Source organism: Sinohyriopsis cumingii, chromosome 16, assembly GCF_028554795.1.
Source record: "Sinohyriopsis cumingii isolate HCF-2022 chromosome 16, ASM2855479v2, whole genome shotgun sequence".
In the NCBI taxonomy this organism is placed as follows: Eukaryota; Metazoa; Mollusca; class Bivalvia; order Unionida; family Unionidae; genus Sinohyriopsis; species Sinohyriopsis cumingii.
In genome coordinates this window covers 9,882,962-9,906,992 of record NC_142976.1, presented here as the reverse complement: position 1 = coordinate 9,906,992, position 24,031 = coordinate 9,882,962, and the positions used below count along the sequence as shown (strand labels likewise).

The 24,031-nt window shown below is 40.1% G+C and overlaps 2 protein-coding genes and 1 long non-coding RNA gene across 4 annotated transcripts in view; 2 read left to right on the top strand and 1 right to left on the bottom strand.

Annotated features, from left to right (window-relative positions):
- The window catches only part of LOC149779929 (uncharacterized), a 43,727-nt gene extending 24,515 nt beyond the window's left edge, over positions 1–19,212 (top strand). Inside the window, exons 2-3 of the long non-coding RNA XR_016414963.1 lie at positions 14,796–14,895; positions 17,609–19,212. This is a non-coding gene — a long non-coding RNA (uncharacterized LOC149779929). The remainder of the gene's footprint in view (positions 1–14,795; positions 14,896–17,608) is intronic.
- LOC149779926 (rhomboid-related protein 2-like) overlaps positions 1–24,031 on the top strand; it is a 164,131-nt gene that overhangs the window by 24,543 nt on the left and 115,557 nt on the right. Inside the window, exon 1 of one of the 2 annotated variants that reach the window (XM_089936626.1) lies at positions 12,551–12,786. The exons of the other annotated variant lie outside the window; for it this stretch is intronic. The gene's annotated coding sequence lies outside the window, so the exon portion shown is untranslated. Of the gene's footprint in view, positions 1–12,550; positions 12,787–24,031 lie in introns of those variants that run through there. 2 annotated transcript variants of the gene reach the window in all.
- The window catches only part of LOC149779927 (neuroendocrine convertase 2-like), a 150,874-nt gene that overhangs the window by 88,095 nt on the left and 38,748 nt on the right, over positions 1–24,031 (bottom strand). The gene's annotated exons all lie outside the window — the stretch shown is intronic.

The following is a 24,031-nucleotide window of genomic DNA, read 5'->3' as shown; positions in this document are numbered from 1 at the left end:
CATCCAAACAATTGTGTCCGTGATAGTTAGTCCCTGCGAGGAATGTATTGTCGTTGCGTATCCTAGCGTCCACGGGGATTTATCAGCACGTAGCGCGTCCTCGACGACGCTGATATCAACGAGCACGATATCATTCAGCACGAGAATTTGTTTTTCTGTCCGGCCTGGAATTTCAGCTTCAATGTTCTGCCGCCGTGTATCCGCGGGTCTATAACATAACGGCACTGGACGCGTTGGAAACTTTTCCTTATGCAACGTAAACAACTTCCGCTGAAGTGTGTCTCTGACTATCTTTCTACTCGCTACAATCAAATCGTTTGGTCTCCATGTTTCCCAGAATTCATTTAACGGCGTTTCCGGAATCACCTCGCGGATTATTTCACACTGAATTCTATCCGGCTGTAATCTGATTAATTTTTTAACCCCGCGCAGTTGTTCATCAAGTGCTCGGTAATCAGTATCGGTTTCTTCATAATAGTCCACAAAACCCTTTAACCAATCATGTGGACCCTCGCCGACAAATGGTGGTGGTTGGCCATGATCCCCACACATGATTACCGCTGTATTCGCGAGCAGCAACCAATCAAGAAACATTCGTAAAGTATCTAACGAAACAGTACATATCTCATCCCAAATGATAACCCCAGGAATAAATTTTTCACCCATTCGATCAGGAGTCCACTCGCCGCCGCTGTATCGAAAAAAGCTGTGATAAGTAACGGCGTCAACATTTCGTTGTTTTATCTCTCGCGCTAGTCTATGGGTCGGTGTAAGCACGATCATACTTGCCCGCGTTCGAAATAATTCAATTGCCCGAGTCGTCTTTCCTGACCCGCCACAGCCGCTTAAATAAACCGTCTTGTGTCTACAAATTGGATCAGAACACGGTGGTGCATTAGACCATTCCGATAATTTATCACCGCGTAAGTAGTTGTTCTCAACGGTGACATTTGCTGACGGGGAATAATCGCGTCGTATTTCATTTTTAATTCTCCATGTACCCCAACTCTCGTCTGGACTAGTAAACTCGGCTACGTTTTCCTTATACGCTACGTCAACATAAAACGAATCAACGGCTACTCTAACCGCGGTGTCGGGGAATCTATTTATCATCGAGAATAAATTGATAGCGGCGTAACCCAGCATAGACGCCCTCAAATGCGGGTATGCTGGGCTGTCTCCATCGCTGTAGGTAACAACTGTACCCAACCTTGTTCCATTGGACAAGAAAGCTGTTTCGCAGTTCACGTATCTATTTTTCGCCACTGCGTCCTTGATCACGAAATCATATTCTGCGTCATCTGTAATCAGCCGTGAGCAATATCGTTTGTAATCGCAGTTTTTTCCACCTTGTGTGAACTTACCGATTATTCTTCTACCGAGATCTTTTGCCTCGTGGTTTCGTTGGTTGAATATCCTCCTGGACCATTCGATGATATATTCCTCGTCGGCATCGATGTGTTTTCTGGATTCGTCAATTATGCTATCTAGACGCTCCGGTTCTGGTAACCAGACTTCAGTCTGCGCCCGGTATGATATAATCGCGTCACTGACAATCAACGATACAAGCATGCTACAATCAATCATGTACCGTAGCAGCGCTATTGGCAGCCACTTCTTTTCAGCCATGTGTCTACCGATCCAAATATAGCAACAGCGATGAAGTCCTGCCGCGAACTCAAATGATACTACGCGAGTGAATCCGGTTAAATCAAAATCAGGCAGTGGTCCATTAATAGCAACACGAGTCATTTCATGTCTGGGGTGTCCAAATCGTCTAAAGTACTCAGCGGCGGATCCATACCCGAGAAAACTCGCTGGATAACAGGCAACCATATCAACGGAAATCATAGCGTCGCGGCTGTATTCAGTGTTCCATAGTCCACCGTGATAATATTCCAAACAACTGGATTGTACATCCGGTAGAAATTCCTTGCGCGTTGGACTCCACGCATTTTTCCTCGCTGCAACATGAGCCGCAACCGATGGAATCGTAAAACAATTTGTTAGCAGTTGTTCATCATGCTCTTCAAATTCCATGGCGGTTTTTTTCATCTTGTTGTGAAATGCTTCAGTGCGATATAATTCACCGTTTGGTCTTACAAACTGATCAAAGGTATCAGCGCTGCGAAGTAACCACACTGATACAGGGTCGTTTTTACACAAATAAGCGATAGCATCAAATAGTTTCCTCTCCGCGAGAAACCCGTTCTCTTCCAGGAATTCTTCGGGTATATACTTTACTGTTCTATCCCGTGGAAACACTGTAATCGCGGGCGTCCATGCGTGTTCGTTATGATCAATAATTTTGATTGGGGCTCCATTTGATTTGTACTTCGATTCGTATAATACTTCACCGGTTATCGTTGTAACGGTTATTGGAAATCTCAACGACGTTTCTAATCTCGCTATGTCGCTGATGGTTGCTCCACGCTCTTTTACGGTTAGTTCCCACTGGTTAATTTTGCTACGTCGTAAATCAGTCAATTTGTTTCCTCGACACGCATTTGTAAAATGCTCTATTATTCGTTCTGCTACACAATTTATCCCAGTTGACTGTTTCATTGGTTTCAGTTTTCCGATATCAGGTTTCTTATTTAACGGGTATATTCCATAAACAACTGCTGTTTCAGGATACGCTCGTTCATAGTATGGTCTGTCAATTCCGGTTAACAACCCCGGCTTGGAGTCGCGGCTAACAGTGACTGTTTTCTTGTCGCTGAGAACTGGTTCAAATTTATCACGTATGATCCAATTACCTGATTCCACCCGGACAATGAATTTTACTCTGAAGAAATACCTTTTACCGTCAAGTTGTGATATTATCGTTGCTGCGCGGTTGTCGTTCATGGTAGCATCAACAACGCCATCAATTCGAAATGTTGACCAACCATGAGATGCGCCATCACGCTTGAATTCATCGATACAATCGCGTATTTTACTCAACAGGGTTCTATCGTTTATTAACGCTTTTGGTGCGTCCTTGAGGACTCTATCGAGATTGAACTTAATGTTTTTCCAGGGCTTAATTGCTGCTAATCTCTCGAACTCATCCATATAATTAAAACAAGTATTTAAATGAAAGAATATAGTATAATGAATCACTGCAAATGGTTGATGATTGGGTCGACAACCCCGTGCAATAAATCATGTAGAGGTGAATTCTGCGGGTATCATTTACAAAGCGTTCGTAGTGGTTCTCTTGGCCCCCTCCCGTGCTTGGTTTGCCACGTCGGTGTAAGAGGAAAATCGCAGTTGTGTATCAATTGTGGCGGAAAGCGATACAGAGAGTTAAAACGCTATTATGACAAGCGAATTAAAAACGCCGTCATTGACCCCACCGCCGACTTCGTCATCAAAACCCCCCAAGACTACGTTGAAAGATTCATAATTAAACCAAATAATAAATTAGACAAGTAGTATTATTATATAAATGGACCAAGAATTTCAGCCGCATCCTGTGCTCGTCAATTACGAGGCATCTCGCGACGGCATTGTTAGAAACCGCAAACTGAAGAAGCCGGTTGGTACCGTAAGTAATCAGGGGTATCTGATGTTTGGTGCCGGAAAGAAGAAGTACCATGTTCATAGGGCGGTATTTGAGGTATTCAACGGATTAATCGAAAATGGACTTGTGATTGATCATATTAATAATAATAAGACTGATAATTCTCTTATAAACTTGCAAGCTGTCTCGCAGAGTCAAAATACCAAAAAAGGCCAAACCGGTAAATACCCAAAGAAAGCAAAACCCGTAAAGTCATTTGATACAACAACTCACGAGGAAAAAATATTTCAGTCGATGAATGAAGCCAGTAGATACTTTGACATTTGTATCGCCTCAATACGAAAAGTAGCAGAACGAGTATATCAAACAGCAATCTCAAAAAAGACCGGGCATAGAATTCGATTTTCACATGTAAATATCAGCGAGTGACGAAGTCACCGGCGCCTATGGCGCTGACGAAGTCGCCATGACAATAAATTGTCCATTCCGGAAGAAAACAAAGTATTCAGTATTGTTGAACACCTCGGGATTGATACACGGGGTTTCATTTTTTTTTTATTTAAAAACAAGATGCTCTATAAGAATAATGAATATCGAAGACATCAATAATATATTAGCCGAGATTTCAAAATTAAAAAATCAAGGAATTGAATTATCTGATGGTCTCGACAGTGAAAAAATATTATCCGATTATGAGATTATTAACGAACAATCGAAACGGGGGCGTTTTACCCTGGCCCGCGAGTACTTTTTTATAAAACGATTACAACATACGATCAATGAAAACTTGTACCACAATGACGCAAATGCATTCATTGGACTATTCACTGCCGTTGAAATAATACGAAAAAAACTCGGACGTGTTTATGAACGACGCCGGGAGATTTCTAGTAAGATCAAAAACATTAGAAGGATTATAGACGAAAACTCCGGCGAGAAATTAGAAATTGCTTCGCAATTGCAATAATGGTAGGCGAATCACTTGCTACTCGGCTAGCCAGAGAGCGGCTAGCAGCGCTTAAAAAGTTCATACCGTTACGAGACAGGGTCCGAGAACAACTTCAAACGCGGCAGCAACTACAAACCGATTTTACTGTTGGAAGCGAACAACTCTTTGCCCCGGTAACTAAAGCGACCAAAGATGTTACGGCGGCAACTGTACCCGTCCTCGATGCGCTTGAAAAGATAGCGGCTCAGACCGAACAAACAAAAAGGTCTTTAGAAACACTCCCTGCAAAAATAGCGGCTGCCACAACACGGAGGCCACCACCACTCGCTATAACCGAACCACAAGAACCTTATGTTACAATGGCCGACGAAGAAGAACTAGGTGCTACCGCAAGAGAACCAGAAGAAGAAATACCGGAAGAAACATCGGAAGAAACATCGGAAGAAACATCGGAAGAAAAAAAGAGAGAGAGGAATATACCCAGTAATATACTCAAGAAGGGCACAATAGATCAAATCAGGGCCTTCAGCGATGAAGAATTAATTGATTTTGCCGCCAACAATTTTGCTAAGAATTTACGAGATAGTCATATCAATAGCGGCTACGAGAAAAATATAAAGTCGTTAAGGGATTGGACAAGAATGGTGTATTTAGCGAGTAAATACAAGGATGCATTACTACGTGGTGATGGCCCCGATTACGACGCATTCCACAATAAAGTAAAAAGTAGAATACCAAAAAAAGGAAAAGGATACTCTGTTGGTAAAGAATCCTACGGCGTTACCTGTCCTAACAGTGTTCTCAGTGATATATCACGGCTAGAGGTACTAATCGGAGGAAAACGAGCCGGAAATAACTCTCCGGAAATAATCAATGAGGCCGCTGATATTTGCAAGCGGTTATTTACGGGCGGTATCATGGACGTTAGTGCGTATCGAACGCTCATAGACGAACTCGTGGATGATTAAAAAAATTATCGTTTTGTTAATTTTGACCGTTTTTGGTCGTTTTTTGACCGTTTTTGGTCGTTTTTTGACCGTTTTTGGTCGTTTTTTGCCATTTTTTGACCGTTTTTTGAGGGCAAAAACCCCAGGAAATCATTTAGAGAAAATCGATGTTTTTGCTGAAAAATCGAAAAAAAACGACTATAGGCAACAAAAAACGACCAAAAATGACTAGAAATCAGGAAAAAACCGGAAAAAAACCGGATTTTTATCGAGGGCAAAAACCCCAGGAAATTTTGATAAAATTTATTCCGGTTTTCCACACGGCGGTGGGGAGGGGTGATGATCACAATCACTAATTGAAAAACCGGTGTTTTTATAATAAAGATGATCATACACTACAACCACGATAAACCAGTACTCGTCTACGTGGTAAACTCGCGATTGCCTGTTTACCGAGCGTACTATGGAGATGGTCTCGGTAGCACCATTGCGGGGTTATTTACAAGAATGGCTCCAAAAGTAACGCCGTTAGCCAAACAATTAGGAATGAAGGCTATTGATGTTATTCGTGATAAGGGTATTAGTGCTATTGGAGATGTTGCCGGAAAGGCGCTTTCTGCAGCAAAGGACAAACTAATGTCGTTGGTGAGGAGAAAAAAGCAAAAACCACCGGTGATGCCATCAACGACAGTGATGCCTGCAAATGTCAGTAAAGTAATAAATAACGCCGTGGAAGAAAAACTAGAGTCGTTGGTAAACAGTAATCAAGATGACGCCGCAAACATAATAGCGGGGAGTGGTTTAAAACGACGACGATGATTTAGATGCATCAGCGTATTATTAAATAAAATGTTTAAACGAACAGCTGACCCGGCGTTTGATATGGACGCACCAGTGCACAAGGATGATTCTGTCCGTAATTATCAATTTTATTCCTATCATGCAGTACAACCCGACATACGATCGCGAATTGAACTTCAAGTCCATGATACCAGTAAATACTTTTTACCGTGTGAAGCGTTTATTGAAATCGAAGGAGAACTTGTAACAGAGGCCGATACTCCTGCTGTACCAGCACCGTATCCAGATGGTACCAAAGTTGGCTTAGTCAATAACGGCGTAATGGCGCTGTTTGAGAGCGCAAAATATCTCATTGACGGGCGAGAGATCGAGTCTATAGAACGCGATGTTGATGTTGCTACAACAATAATCGGGCTAGCAAGATATTCCGACGATTACACAAGATCAGCGGGTCCATCTATGATGTTTGCAAAGGATACTAGAAACACTGCCGGAAACTCGCAATTTGTGGTAAGACGACCAAAAAAAATGCTGGTGACGCTGATGCTGATGTTGAGAATATGATTATAAACAGCGATCCTAATTTCAACATCGGAGCCGTAACACGCATATCAATGTTAACAGGACCGCGTAGATCTTTCTCATGCGCGATTCCACTGCATCATATATTTGGATTTTGTAGGAACGTGCGAAAAGTTATCTACGGAGCAAAGCATACCGTGGTACTTGTGCGAAAAGGTGATGATAGAAATGCAATTTGGAGAATTTCAGCGGATACTGCAAATCCAAATAATGACCCTGGTAAAGTCGTTTTAACTAAAATGTCATTGTGGATGCCGGTGTTGACTCCATCCATTACCACAGAGGCACGATTGCTATCCTTCATGGAGCAGGGAGGAAAATCATTACTAAGTTGGCTAACAACAACAACAGATACTAAGCAATCAAATATCAATGGTATATTCACATGGAACCTGGCATCACAACAAGGTATTTCGGCTCCGCGTCATATATTTGTTGCGTTGCAGGATATGACGAGAGTTGATAATCAATTATCCAGCCATATGATATTTGATCGATTAGGCGTTACTGACGTCTCGCTGAGAATAAACGGCCAGCAGGAACCATCTGAGGATATACAACTTAATTACGGTCAAAACCATATCGCACGTGTGTATCATCGATTGCTGTCGTACATGGGTCGTGATCAAAACGTCGACACTGGTTTGCAAATATCACAATATGATTTCAGAGAACTATATCCGATCTATTACTTTTCGCTGGAACATCTTGATTTAACAAGACAATCCGTCGTTGATATACACTTCCGAGCTAATGTAACTCGCGGCACTATTGCTAATTATAGAGCTATTGCTGTCATTCTCAGCGATAAATCAATGCTGTTGGAAGGCGTTGGTGGACGAATGAGAATCGTTGATGCGCCAGTGGAAAACATGTAATTGAAAGCACAAACACGTTTACAATAAAATGTCGTATAGTGTCGTCAGTGTAGAGTTGACTGATGGTCAAGTCAAGAAATTACGATCAAAGTCGGCTAAACAATGCGGGACCACAATAACGCTGAAGCCGTCACAGATGGCAGGTGGTAATCATAAGATATCGTTGACGGCGCGTCAAATAAAACATTTCAATAATGCGATGAAGAACAGAAAGGGTGTTCAGGTAGATTTCTCGGCCGCAGCGATCAAAGACATGGAAAAGACCGGTGGGATATTTCAGCTGTTAGCCGCGATTCCAGCGTTGATTGCCGCGGCGGCCCCAGCAGTGGCTAAGGCGGCTGCGTTAGGGGCCGTTGGTACCGCGGCGGGAATGGCACTGAAAAAGGCAACCGGGAAAGGCTATAAAAAAAACGACCCGTAGCCGGAAAGGGTCTAAGACTACCGGGAACCCCGTATTCATGGTACTCGGGAAAGGGTCTAAGACTACCGGGAACCGTTTATTGACCCGGGGGTCAATGACTCCTATGTCTAATTTTGATTTAATAGACGCCGCGAACGCGCTAGCGATAAAAAACTTCAGAGGTGTTTTTATGAGGGATCAATTGCCGGCGGCACCAAGGAATATTGAAACAGGCATAATTAACCTCGATGGGTCCTCCGGAGCGGGAACTCATTGGGTTGCGTACGTGATTGATCCGCGTGCGATCGTCTATTTTGATTCATACGGGTTAGCCCCGCCGAACGAGTTTATGCGGTATATCCGGACGTGTTCAGCCCGGGTTTTTTATTCCACGCTGCCAACACAGCAGTTAAGCGACCCGCCGATATGCGGCCGTGAAGTATTGAACGTACTCGCGGAGATTTCATCATCGCGAAAACCACCTCATGTGGTTGTAAACGAATACACTAGTGGGGTCGTAGAGGCCCGGCGGGTTAATTAGAAACGCTGTTTTTTTTTACAATAACGATGATTGATATTTGGGGACGACCTATTTCGGCGCTGAAAGGATCCACGGAAACGCCCGCCACCGATGACATAAAAAAACTAATCGAGGATGAAATCGCTGATACGTTGAATTTAACAAGTGTTGACCCAGGTGAAATAGTTGTATTTCAAGACCGCCAGGGTAAATTGAAATCCAGTAATGTGTCGCTGGATGACGTTTTAATACGACAGCGTGATGCCGCCGAGGGCACTATCGCGTTGTATACCAGCGACGGACGACTCAAACCGGGTGAACATCTGTCGACGATAACATTAGTCAAAGACGGTTTTATAAGGTTGAATAGATCGGTGACCGAACTTGACGCGCAGGTGAAAAAATCTGTCACCGAGGTGAAAAAATCTGTCACCGATATACAACTCACTACCGCTAGTTTTTTCGGGACCCCGACGGTAACCGAACCGAATCTTGCAACAATGAAAAATACTATTTCGGAGTTTACAACGCTGTCGGGCCAATTTTACACGTTACGAAAAAATGTTAACAGGATCGATGACAACTTTGATAAATTCTTTGGTAAAAAAAATGCCAAGCTGGATGAAATCACAACAACTATAAATGATATCACTGCGTATGGACAGGAAATAAAAACAATCAAAACTGATGTTGCAGCGAACAAAGGGAGTGTAGACGTGCATGAACGGGAAATAGAAATAATCGGCGCTAATGTTGCAACGATCATAAATAATGTAGACTCGCATACAGGGGAAATAGGAACGATCAAAACTGATATTGTAGCGAACAAAAGGAATATAGACGCGCATACACAGGACATAATGACAATCAGAGCTGATATTGAAGCGAACAAAAGGGGTGTAGACGTGTATAGAGAGGAAATAGGAACGATCAAAACTGATGTTGCAACGAGCAAAAGAAATATAGACGTGTATGGACAGGAAATAAAAACAATCAAAACTGATGTTGCAGCGAACAAAAGGAATATAGACGCGCATACAGGGGAAATAGAAACAATCGAACTTGATGTTGCAGCGAACAAAAGAAATATAGACGCGCATACAGGGGAAATAGAAACGATCAAAACTGATATTGTAGCGAATAAAAAAGGTATAGACGTGCATGAACAGAGAATAGGAACGATCAAAACTGATATTGTGGCGAACAAGAATAATATAGACGCGCATGAATGGAGAATAGAAACAGTCAAAACTGATGTTGCAGCGAACAAAAAAGATGTGGACGCGCATACACGGGAAATAGATACACTCATTACTAAGGTTGCAGCGAACAAAAAAGATGTGGAATGTGGACGCGCATACACGGGAAATAGATACACTCATTACTAAGGTTGCAGCGAACAAAAAAGATGTGGACGCGCATACACGGGAAATAGATACACTCATTACTAAGGTTGCAGCGAACAAAAAAAAATGTGGACGCGCATATACAGGAAATAGATATACTCATTACTAGGGTTGCAGCGAACAAGAATAATATAGACGCGAATTTGCGGAGAATAGAAATAATCGGAACTGATGTTGAAGCGATTAAAGACGGACTACCGAGAGTAGCAGAGCAATTCGAAAAAATAAAAATCCCTCATGAGAACATCATCAACACAGTATACACAATTCGGCATGGATCATTCGATTGGACTCCTACACAGAATACAGTAAATACTACCGCAACTGTTAAGGGCATTTATCGATTGACACTGGTTTCAATGATGCAGTTTAATATATTATCGTCGAGTTCATCCGGGTTTAACAATACAATATCAACAATTATAGACAAGAACGCAACTGAACAGTTTACAATTTATGCCGTTGATGGAAATTTAGCCCGGGCAAACATCACATGGTATGTGGAATTTGTAGCGAATCTAAGTAATTAAAAACACTAGCTCTTTTAGAATAAAATGACCACCAGGGTAATTGAATCAGAGGTATCACCGACGTCACATCAATATCGATTCGATACCGCAAAAGAATTCTCCGCGAATTTGAAAACGCTTTCCGAACAATACCGCGCAAAAATAAAAAAATACCGCAGAAAAATAACCACCATCGACGCGGTCGTGTACTCGGTGTCGGGTATAGTAGCTGGCGCCGGTGTTATTTTATCCACGGTGACCACGATAGCCCCGATCGCTGTTCCAATCGCTATCTCCGCGATGACAACAATTGCTGGAGTCGCCAACGCAATCACTAAAAAGATATCATCGTGTTTTCAGAAAAAACTCGACGAGTATACAGTAAAACATCAAATAGTATCCGACGCGTACTCGAAATTATCCGGGTTGATCTCGTTATCGATTGATAATTTGTTCGTATCCGATGTTGAATTCTCCACGATGGTCCAGTTGTATAGCTCCGCGATGTCAAAAATCGAGAATTTTCAACTGGAAGCCGGAACCACCTGGTTGTTGAAATTAGACACTAAAAACAACGAATAATAATAATGTCGCTGAACCCCGAAGGGTCTCAATTACTTCAGCGGATCGCGGAGAACACCACTCCGGTACAAACAAATATGATATCGATAACGTCAACGAAGCCAGAATTCAGTGTGAACTTCCCGTCGCCGGTTCCAGTGAAGGAAATAGCGCTGACAAAATTGCGAGTATATCACAGTTGGCCTAATATCCGAGCGGACGCATTTAACGGACAACAACCTAATAACTCGCTGGTTTTTGCATGGACAAATAAGCCCGATGGGACCCCAGACTGGAATGAGGTTACAATACCAACTGGGTCATACCAAATAGAACAAATCAATAAAGAATTTCAACGCAGGATAAAATCGATCACAGGAAAAGAATCAAAAATCGCTATTACGGTTCATGAACCGACGTTATCGTCGACGATTGAAATAAGCACACCGGGGTATATGGTTGATATTTATAACAGTTCAATAAGAACCATACTAGGATGGCCTAAGAATCCACCCGCGGACACCCCCCCCATCAACTATCCTCAGATACGATAACGGAGATGGTGGTAGGCATATTGCTCCATACAACGTAAATATTGCATCGGTGATAGCAATCAATCTGGTGTGTGATGTTATCGAAGGGAGTTACCAGGTGGATACCAAGCAATCAAATCAGGCTCAACAGGGATATATCCTTTATTCGTTTTCACCAACAGCCCCTCCGGGATTTTTGATCATTGAGAGTCCGATTAATCCGGTCTATATGCGATGCCATAATCGGTTTTTAACGAGAATTAATTTTAGAATTACCGATCAGTCAAATAACCTAATTGACCTACAAGAGGAGGAGTTAGTGATCACTCTGTTTGTAAGATCATAGCAGCGGGGGGGGGGGGGGGGGGCGATGACATCGACGCGGTCGTCGCTGTGTTTACCGGACGCTGACGACGCTGGGATCGGCGCGCAGAAGGTGTTAATTAAACCAAATGACGTCCGGACGATCCCCTCGACGACGACGTCGTTTTTTTTTTACCAGGCGCTGACGACACCGGATCCGCTGAGTGCAGAAAGTAACAATTAAGCCAAATGACGTTTGGACAAAATGTCGGATTCGCCCCCCCTGCTGCTCGTGCATGTGTGTGTGCACATGATTTAATGTATGGGATACCAAATATCTTAAATCGTGCGCGCGCGCGCGCGCGTGTGTGTGTGTGTGATACAAGACTCTCATCTGATAGACGTGTTGGCTGCTTTGCATTAGTTTTCCTTTCTTCCTTTTGATTTGGTTATATTTTGTTTTATTTCGGAGGGGTTAGGGTTGGGGGATTGTTTTATTGTTGTTGTTTTTTGTTGGTTATTGCTTTGTTTTGTTTCGTTTGTTTATTTGGGGGGTTTTGTATATGTGTATTTCTTTAATTTAGGCAAACGCTATTGCTATTTTATATTGCTAATAGCTGTTCTTCGAAACAACGATGTTTATAATAATTTTGCCGGGTGGCTTATAAACTTCTCTATGTCGCGTTCTATGCTGCAAACAGTGTTTCTATTCATAGCCATTACTTGTCATTTGCTATACAAACGTTGTTACACCTGTGATCAATACTCTGAATATATAGAGTTTAAAAATGGCGGGCGATAGAAACCAGTGTATCAGTGCCACCCGAAAACATGCCAAGAAATAACTTGACATTGGCATAAAAAGCAATTTGACCTAAAGGAAGCTCAGGTAAGATTACATTAAAGGTAGGATGTGAAGGGTATATATGTCAGTCAACGCTTTGCTTCACCCCACAATTCACCTACATGTATACATTTCAGGTCCATTATCATCAAGGTACATATCTGAATTTTTTCAAGTAGTCAAGAGGTTCATTACGGGGGAAAATGCGCTATGTGCATTGGCTTAGCTACGGTAATTTGAATGTACCCAGGGCTCCCTCAACTTCCCTCGCTGTAATAGGTGGGAGTCTGCGGGGCCTCCCTAACGAGGTCTGGACAATATAACGGGTTAATTGTATATAATGGTCTAGAGCTGGTTAAAGAGAGATCATATATCTTGGGGATTATGCTTTATAATATTTTTGTTCTCATTTTTCCACGTGATTTGTGTGAACGTGGCTGCGTATTTGCGTACTGATAGCTGCACAGCTGAAATACACACAGTTGACGTGTATATATAAACTACCCGTATGATATTCACACCTGCGGTCAACTATTGACAGAAAGATACGCTTAAACGTTACACATCGTTTCACGCAATACTTAACATGGTCACGTGACTCATTCGGCTTTAACGTATCGTGACACAATTCGATACTTAATGTCTTTCCGAGATAACATCGCATAAATTTATCCTCCCCAGTACAGTTTTCCTACCTTTTTAATAGTTTCAAATACTAACTAAACGTTTTTTCTTCTGTCAGCATAATACAAGATTTATGAAAATGTGCTTCATTTTTTTTCATGACTCCACTTCACACTTTCCATATATTTTGCTGTTCACTTGGGTACCGATGTGACATCATTTATGTCAATCGTAATAGCCTTATAAAAAGAAAAGAACGAGAAAAAAAAGTAGTTTAATTTGTCTGTAAATGAACAGTGTGTGAAATTAATGTAACTTTTCTTATGTTCTTTGATATGACAGGGAATGGGATCATACATGTGTGGACATAATGATAATAATAGCTGTTGAAAGAATATTTTGTTCACACATCAATGGACACAGACGGTATAAAAATAAGCTAACCCTACCGTTTGCTCCGTCGATCGCTGGAAGAGTTACGACTAAAAATGTACAGTGACATTTCACCACCAACAAAACAAAATGAAATACCTTTTTCATATTCATGTGAGATGCAGTACGTGGCGATTGATTCCGAAAAAAATATGATGTTCATTAGGAACGGCAAATTGTGTGTATTCTTACAGAGCTCCAGTCTTTCTTTGCTTTAATTAATTTCCGCTATGAATGCATGCATGCCGTTCCTAATTCTCATACAGTCATTTGTCATGACATGCTATTCTTTCCCTACTTTAGGTGCGGCAGTGACCTGTTCTTATTAAAGTGAAAACTTTATAATTTTTAATTTGGAGACATTTGCTAGGTTGCCATTAAAGAAATTCCATTAGTAGCAAACATTACGTCAGTCATTTGAAATTGTCTGTAACTAAGTACTTTTCTGTCATTTTACTGTGATCAACGAACTTCAGTAGACAAAAGGACACGTTTTATAACTGTATAAGAAAATCAGCAAACGCCTTCTACTAATGGGAATAGACACGTTCCTATCTTTCTAAAGCTAAATGTATTTAGTTGGCAACATTTTAAAACAGCGTACATGCTATGGGACCTATTTGTACTTTCCACTTACTTAAAATAACACCAGATAAATAGGCCGAATGTCCCAATTCATCTTTTTTGTTTCTACGTCTGCTGATCCATTCTTACTTCACACTATAGATCAGTCTCTCAATACGTCCATCCAATCATCAGTCCGAAGGGTAAAAGGTCAAATATATCAGCTGCAGTGATATTTTGTGTATATATAATGACCAACATTTTACGGTCTGGGTCCTGAAATGGGGGAGAGGTATAATGGGGTCGAGGATGGTCGAGAGAGGGGTATTTAATAATTATTAGATTTTCTATGAAAGTAGCTATATCTAACTTTGAGGTATTATTATGGATAGCTTCTAACCTTATGGTATATACACATTTTCATACATTTTAAGGACTATGTCCGATCTGGGTGGCTCTCAGCCGAGAAATGAGATCGATCATATGGAACTATCTGGTTTTGATGACGAGGAGTACATCCGTCAGCTGGATGAGGTACATTTCGACGAATATATTCTTCTTTTATTACCTTCTGATTACAAAATTAGTTCTTTGTATATTTTCTTTCTTTTATCAGTGTTTTATTATAAAACGTACTTCATGTTTTGAGTTTATACATAATTAAAAGATGTGATAAAACAAATTATATATATATATATATATATATATATATATATATATATATATATATATATATATATATATATATATATTCACACAAAAATTGATAACGGCGCAATTTCAAAACGATTGGAAAACAGTGTCTTTATATGAAGTTTATTTGTTCCATGCAAATTGCTAGTCAAAACAATCTCTAACCTATGTATTGGTATTTCACACAAGGTTCCCTCGCTACCGGGAAAAAGTCGGGAGAAATGAAAAGTCGTTGAATTTTGCAAATATTGATAAAAGTAGGGAAAAACCCGGGAATTTCTGCCACCACTTGACGCCCGAAACAATCACGTAATTGAGTCGTAACTAAACTCATCGTGAGTTAAATCAAGTTCTAATCAGAATATTCGGAGGGTGCAGTATGGATCATTTGGTTGCTTGCAATAAACATATATGCTAGTCAATCCAAAGGCCCAGTGGATTAGCTTCGTCTAGTAGACTTTTATTTTCAAATTCAGCTTGATATCCGTATCTTTCCTTACATGGAAGGTATGAAAACCAGTCTAACATCACAAGAGGCCGACATGGTGGTGGCGAAGCATAGCCGCTTATCGGATGGCCTTGCAAACTTTAAACGTTGTTAGACCGAGTGATACATGCACTAAATCAATATGAAAATTACTTATTTTCTTAGAAATTGTGAATAATAAAATAGTTATGTCTTTGCTCTGCTTAAAGACAAGATAAAACTACGTCGTTGGTGTGACCTGGTACTTGCGACTTGCATTGCTAGTCGCATGAGTACACAAATCTAACAACCCACATTTTCAAATGTTGTAGAACAAACAAAATATTAAATGAAAATCGTATACTGATTGTAACAAAAATACAAAAAACGAAAGAACATAATATTCTCCAAATTTACATGTTATGAAAAAAACTTCTGGAGTTGTGTTGTATCACGTGACTACAACGTTGACAAGTTCTCTCTGCTTGATAAATCACATTGGCCAGATTGCTAGCTTTTACAAAAAGTATCTGACTTTCATTTGATATAATTGAATTTCTGTACAACAACATTATAAAGAAGTTTGTTGCTGATACCACGCGACTACTGGACTTCCGATGTCGTCATTTGAGATTTGATAAGTCATGTGACAAGTTATGGAAATGACTGCACTTGAATATGAGCCTATAATCCAAAATACAAATTGTATCCTTGATCCCATCTTACTCCCAAATTTATAGTTTCTTGCAAAATACTATTTCTCAAACGCACAATATACCATCATCGAACATACTGAGGCATTCGGCAATATCTAATTTTTGCACATTTTTCACATATATTTTTTCAGTAAATCTTAACGTCTGTCTGCACCTAATTAAATTATAGACAAGCTTGCAAGATTATTTGGTCTAAATGTATAGATAAAAAAAGAACCGTGTTTTATAGCTTTGATCACTTGTATTCAAAAGAAATGTTTCCTGAAATTTATATCACTTTCGAAAACAAATTTAAGTTGGATTGTCAAAATAGTTTGCTAGCGTTGAAATACTCATCGAATGCAGTTATTCTGTGCGATGTTTTCTTTTTATTTTCTTTTTGATCTATACAATTTTAAATTGTCGGAAGTCATTTAATGTGCGTGAACGTTGTACATTGAATTATAATTATGTCTTCTTTAAGTTAAAACAGACTTGCTACTTACTGAGATTATAGTATTTCTTCTGCCTGCTTTAAGCAAAGCAAAAGTGAATAGTATGGATAACTTACAGAGAACATTACCTTGATCCGAGTGAACAGCAGATATATTACATCAAGCTGGTGAAAACGAGTAAATATACTTGGGTCCTTCACTCACAAGATGAAATATAACCGTTTTTCAATCGGAGCAAGCTATATTAATTAAGAAAAATTAATACCGAAGATCGCAACGAGCTGACAGCCGGTAGATCTCTGAGAGCATAAATTGCTCACTCGTAAAATGGCGCGAAGGAATTCTTGCGAAATTCTATTTTGGATTTGAAAGTAAAGACTTCTGAGTTAACATATCTTCACTCGAATTTGCCTCACACTCCTAACGAAGGTTGTAGGATTGATGCATTATTACGTACCTTTTTATTTTTAGAAATGGGGTCTTCAATGTATATCGTAGTATTAACCTGCAAGATTAACGTATGTAGATGATTGGATTGTGTAATTTACTACGTCGCAATGTAATGCATGACTGAATTTATTAATGAATTATGCAGAGTTAGTCATTGTTGAATCTGTGCGCATATCATTAGGCACTTGCGTATGTTATGTGTCGTTATAATTCGTATGCGTAAAATTGTTGTTAATCATGAGAGTTTACTATGCCAAGAAGTTAACAATTAGGTATGTGTATGCATGTATCAGACGTTGTTGATAATATTGTCAGTGTTATAGCACAATTATTGTAAAACTAAGCGTGTATGGGATATCTATGTGTGAGTGTGAGTTGACCTGACAATTTATTCGCCATTATTCTGATGAAAGGTCTGTGAGAGTGCGGTTAATTCGCCTGAGATTAGAGCAAGGAGAACAGATTATACGTCCCTTCTAATTTCACAGGAAGCTTTCCAGGTGGGAGCGAGAGGCAACACCCGAGAATCGGAAAGGAGGAAGACGTGTTGAGACCATGAGGGAGGTCCATCGTGGCGTAAGCAGTTGGATGGAGGTGTAGTACCGGAAGGAAGTGTGAAAGAGAGTTCCAGAAGTGCAAGAAGAACACGGAGTCGAGGGTACCAGACGTACCAGTGAGACGTAGTACCGGAAGGAAGCGTGGAAAAGAGTTCCGGAAATGCAAATAGAGCACACAGTCAAGGGTACAGGAAGTAAGAGGAGAAAAACGAGAGGAGGACAGATTAGTAATAGAATCAAAGACGAAGGGATACCCACTCTATGAAGACTGTATTTTCATATGAGGATAGTAATTGCCAACGGAATAGGTCACTGTTTGTATTTGTCGAAAGCATTATTTGAGACATTGTAGATAAAATAGTTGAATACGTTGATATTTATTAAATGTTTATACCTTTCACCTTGAGTCTGTAATAAACATAGACCGTTGGCATTGCTGACTGGCGGGTCGGAGCTATGTATAATTTAAATTTTCCGCCCTTCTCCGGTGTCAGAAAAAATACCATAGAAGGCACGTGGCATGGAGGTTACTCTTAATATAGCTTATATGCACAGAATGGTGATAAATTATTGGTATATGGACAGAGGATGTTATCACAGAATTGAATAAATCGTTTTATTTCTAAAATACATGTACTCGGGTTTCGTTTCTTGTGTACACCGATACCCGAGGGTGATTTATGTATATTGTACAATAGTTTGAAATAGTGAGTTCGGTTCATCCCATGCCGCACGTGCGAAGTGCTTTCAATACAAAAAAAAGATTGCTTCCAGCGCAAAGACAATGGATGACGACTTCGTCTTTGTATAAATGCCTCACCGTATTAATAAATATTCACATTACGGAACGTCTTGTCAGTGAGCAGTTAACTTTAAGGACTTGCATACCAGAGTGATCAGAATGATCAGAATGACCCGACAGACCGGAGCGATCCGAGTTATCGGAGTGATCGAAGTCAACGTGGTACCATTTGCAGAACTAGCCATGACGTTGACCGTAGCAGCTATGAGGCTGAACCATATCAGCGGTATAAATGAGTAAAGTGTTGCTGGTCGAGTAGCAGGTGATCGAGCTCTGCAGACCGAGATCGGTGGGCGCTGACTGCTTGATTGGTCAACCTGGAATACTAGCAGCTTTATTGGCCAGTGTGACTGGTAGCGGAGTATGCTGGTGACGGAGTGTGTAGCTCCATACATTTAATCAAATTATCTGTGTGCTAATATTGGGGTTTCGTAAAAAAACCAGCGTGTTTTGGGGCTGTAAAGATAATTGGTATATATGTCTCTTTTGTTACATAATTTCACTACATTTGTTTTACTGTTTGAGTAAAATACATCAATCTTTTCGTTGTGAAATCACAGTAAATTATTTACCCCTTGTCCCTGTACTGTGTAAGGTCATTTATTTTCATTATTAGGTCCGTGAGTTTTATGTAAATTGATGCAACATTTGAATCATATACATGCACATATCATAATTGATTGCTCATTCAAGTCGTTCGTTATTAAACATTTGATTTGTATCACTATCAAAAGTGTTCTGTTGTAAATCCGAAATCCCACTTGGTTATCTTCTTACAGATGGGATGTTGGGCTTACGCTTGATATATCTAATATTCATTGGTTGTGGTATCTTCTTTTTTTTTCCTTTGCTGATCTAAACCGTTTTTATTTTGTGGTTATCATGTATTGTGTCACATCGAATTATCTGTATATTCAGTTAGATACATATGTGTCATTTAAAGACAAATTATTGTGCATGAATTAATCGAGTCAAAGTGATGCTCTTCTAGATGAAAAAAAAATAATATCTGCCTGTAGTCATTACAAAGATCTACGTTGCTGGTTTTGTGTAAATTTTAAACAGTGACATTCTTGGATATTAATTAATGTCTAAGTCTTCGTGTAGCCACGTGTCACATAACTGTGAATGCTATGTGTTAGGTAATGAATATTAGTAATAATTAGCAGAAGCAGAACGCTAATAACGATAATGAACAGGCAGTTCCCCTTGTTTGGAAAACGTATGTACATTGCTGATCAAATTATTGTCATTTACGTATTTTTGCCCAGGAGACCGATATCCACGTTTTGCTTGTTTTCCAGTTAGCCTTTCTTGCTATATGCTATTGTTACATGACAATAATTTAGCTGTCCTTTATTATGTAGTTCATGATATTTTAATAAACAAGTTTCTGGCCACAAGGATACCGTAATGGTCGTATATTACAACAAAACAGAAAAAATACGAACCAATCAGTGCGAAGTTATTGTTAGAAGTCAGCATCAGTAGTAGTAGTGGTAGTAGCAGTAAGAAAAGACTGAATCAAAGATCATATGAATCTTGCCACAGAAAACAGAACACAGAGATAAATAGATAGATTGATTGATTGATATCAACAGAGGTGGTCATCATTCTCTAGCTGGACGCTTTTCAAGAAGAGCGAAGAAAATTAAATTTAGATAACATCTGATAAGGTTTCTCACAACAGGTTGGTCTTCTTTGTAATTGTGTAAAGGACGTTATTGGTGTATATTTTAAAGGGTACATTTAAATTATGGTACGTTTCAGTAAGGGTAAACTTTTTGTCATCACGTGGCTACATATTTACCAAAATTGTAGTTCGTTTTGACCAATTAGGGTACATTTGAAAATGGTACGTTTTGACCATAATTTCCGTTAAATGGTTACAAGTGTTACTTGATGGGGCTTCTTTTAATTTCATGATCCATGTTGAAACGTCATGTGTCTTGTATTTTGTTAAGTTAATTTATCTTTGAGAAACAATGCACAAGTTTATTCAACGTTATCATTATTTTATGAACCATAACAAAAATGATATATTTCCCACCAATCATGTTTCGAAGTAAACTCTCTTTAAATCCTTACGATAGCTGGATGGATTTGAAAATATTTGAGGTACTGTTAACTAATAATTTATTTTTTCATTTATATATTTGATTCATTGTGTGACGTTACAAATTGAAAATTTTAGATCAGTTATTTTAAAATAAATTAAAATATATCACAAAGTTTATTTTATGATCTAAAATCGAATATGGTCAGTACATTAAAGGTAGATGCATGTAATAATACGTTTAGGTCAAGGATAGGTAAAGAAGATCTTTGCGTTAATGTCTATACACAGCGCTCAAACCTAGTTCGATCTAAAGGCGACGGGCGCACTAACTGTTACTAATGGTGTAAGTAAAAGATGCCCTAATTTGCAAAAATGTTGGAAATGGATTATATCTGGCAGCCTTGTGAAGCTATGCCATTTTATATAGTCACCAAGTCATTCACTGGATTACTGATTGTTCTTAGTAAATAACATGTTGGACCCGAGAACTCGAAATGGCATAGTAGACTCGAATAAATTACTTCATGAGCGCTGACGTCATTGTTGTCTATAGTTAACGTCGGTAAGACGTGCAAACAACTTTACGTTGGTGGGTAATTTTTGGTTGATCAATTAGAGTGTAGTATTATAGAGGATAAACGTATTATTGCATACAAGACCATAGAGTGTGGAATTCGCTCAATTTACCTGCGGAATACGTTCAAAAGACGTGGCTAAATGTAAAAAGTAACCGCGGAATACGAAGCAAAATATATGATTGCTTGCAACAGGTATAATTTCCAATTTTCTCTTTAAACACTTATACTTTCAAGATCAAACTGAAGCCAGTAGAATTCAACAAATTATCCAGTCGCTGAAAAAAAAGTATGTGCTTCTTTGTGGAGACTCTGGGATATCATCATCAACATTGCAGTCTATAGTACCTAAAGGACAAATACCTGCTTGATTATTCGAGACATGAAGTTTCCACAAAACCAGGAACCGTTTCATTAAAATAAGCCGGAAGAGAGTCTATGGTATATTCACTGCTCCTAGAACGTCTAAGAGGACGGCAAATGAGTGTGAAGAGATACATAACTTACCTTTTACAGTTAAATCATAATTCGTGTATTTGATGCCGACACTCAAGCCATAACTGCAGCGTTTACAACATAACCTAGACTTTTCTCACAGTGCTTGGATACGTGACCCTAGATGTTGTGGCCTAAATTCACCTAATAGGTCAGACCATAATGTGTTGCAAACAATCTTTGTAGGGAAAAGGCCGGTAATGATATTCGATTACGTTTCACATCAAAAGAGTAAGAAGGCCGCGACAATATTTGAAGATCATGTAAGTAGACAGGCTGCATCGTGAAATCAGTACATTTATAAGAGACGATTGGGTAATAGGATAGCTTATTAGAGTTACAAATTATGTTTAATTTTTAACCATGCAAAGATAAGTATATATTGTCAATATCAGATAAATACGGTTCTGTGTATGGCCACTTAAGTATTCTAAACCTTGTGTATATTGTATACCTAATGCAATTTTCGCGTAGTTTTGGCAAGGTCAATGTTTTCGACAGCGGGTATGGTCTGACAGACCACATTTGCATACATGTATAAAAGGAATCAATTATCCTGTGTTGTAGAAACACAATTGTTGACAGACTGTTATATGGAAAGATTAGGCGCTATACAAAGTCTTCATTATCATTATTAGTATTGCCTAAAGATAAACATTAAGTATAACTGTAATTTAATTAATATTTTAGTCTAATCTGTTAAATCATCCCTCACAGAAGTTGTACAATATGGACACGTTGATTGAGAGAGAGAACAAAAAGCTTTACGTACTGACTATAGGACTATTTCGGAAGATAATGTTTCCCATATTATGTAACGAACAAGGCTAGTTTGTATGTGATTGTGTTCCGCAGAGGTATGCATTCAATCCCCGAAATCAAATTTCAAGAAGTAGCCTTTTTAGATATATTTGAAACTGATCAGTTCGGAATGTCTTGAAAATACTTTAAAGGACACTATCTTCCAATTCCATCACATTTCATCTTCTAAGGAAACGCTGAATTGCGTGTTCTGATTTCAATATATTTTAAATATCCATTTCTATGATGTAGTCCAATGCACTGGCTTGCCTTAACGTTTGACATATTTCGTACCAAGACAATACTTGCTAAGATCGCGCTTAATGAATTAGATGGAGCACTTTAGCTATCATGTGTGTGTTTCTCAGTCCATCATCATCATTGGCGACTCAGTCTCGAGAGATCATGCGAATAGCGCCCTTGGGGTTTTGTCTGTCTCTGGGGTGTTTGCATCGTCTGCTGTGGCTGTGCAGGCCATACGCGAGTGACAGTCCCTATTGCAGTTGGTGCAGACATACTGGGAATTCTGAGTTATTGTGGTTGCTTCCGCGTTCTTCTTTCTCTCACGTTTCACTGCCGCCAACTGGCCTCTCCTCGCATCAGCGACTGATATGCCCTTGTTTACCGTCAGTCTCCAGGTGCCTCGGTCCTCGGCTAGCACTTCCCAGCCATCGTGTGAAATGTCGCATGCCTTCATGTCCTTCTTGCACACATCCTTGAAACGGAGTGAGGGGCGGCCGACTCTTTTCGTGCCAGTGGAATGTTCTTTGGCAGCCTTCCAACCTCCATGCGTCGGACGTGTCCCAGCCATCGAAGGCGGCGTTTGCTCAGCAGGGACTATATGCTGGGGGATACTTGCACGCTGCAGGATCTCGCTGTGTGGAACACGGTCTTGCCAGCTGATTTTGAGGATGTGTTTTAGGCCCCTTATATGGAAGGAGTTGAGCCCACGCTTTTGTCTCATGTAGGTACTCCAGGTATCACTTCCATATAGAAAGGTGCTGGGAACGCAGGCCTGGTATACGTGGACCTTTGTTTTCCCACACCCGCTTCGTTAGTCGTGTCATGATGGTGTTTGCCTTTCCATGCCTTCTGTCCAGCTCCATATCAAGCGAGAGAGTGTTGCTGATGGTTGACCCCAGGTAGGTAAAGTTGATGACTGCTTCCAGGGTGACACCGTCGATTGTGATGGAGGGGACAAGGGTGGTATCTTGCACGCTGACATTTGTCTTTTCCAGGCAGATGGTGAGACCAAACTCCATGCAGGCATCAGCGAAACAGTCTCCCAGTTTCTGGAGGGCTTCCTTGGTGTGGGTCACAAAAGCTGCATCATCTGCAAAAATCATCTCCCTGATGAGCACAGCCCTCACTTTGGTCTTTGAGCGCAATCGTGCCAGGTTTAACAGCCTCCCGTTAGACCTCATGTGTAGATATACGTCATCAGTGGACTCGTCGAAGGCTGTTAATTGGAAAGGAGGTTGAGGAGGATCCATCATACAGGAATATTCCCTTCATATCTGCATGGAAATACATTATCATGCTGCGGAGTATTGGGGGCAACCGATCTTACTGAGAAGTTCAAAAAGGCCCTTCCTGCTGACCAAATCAAAGGCCTTGGTGAG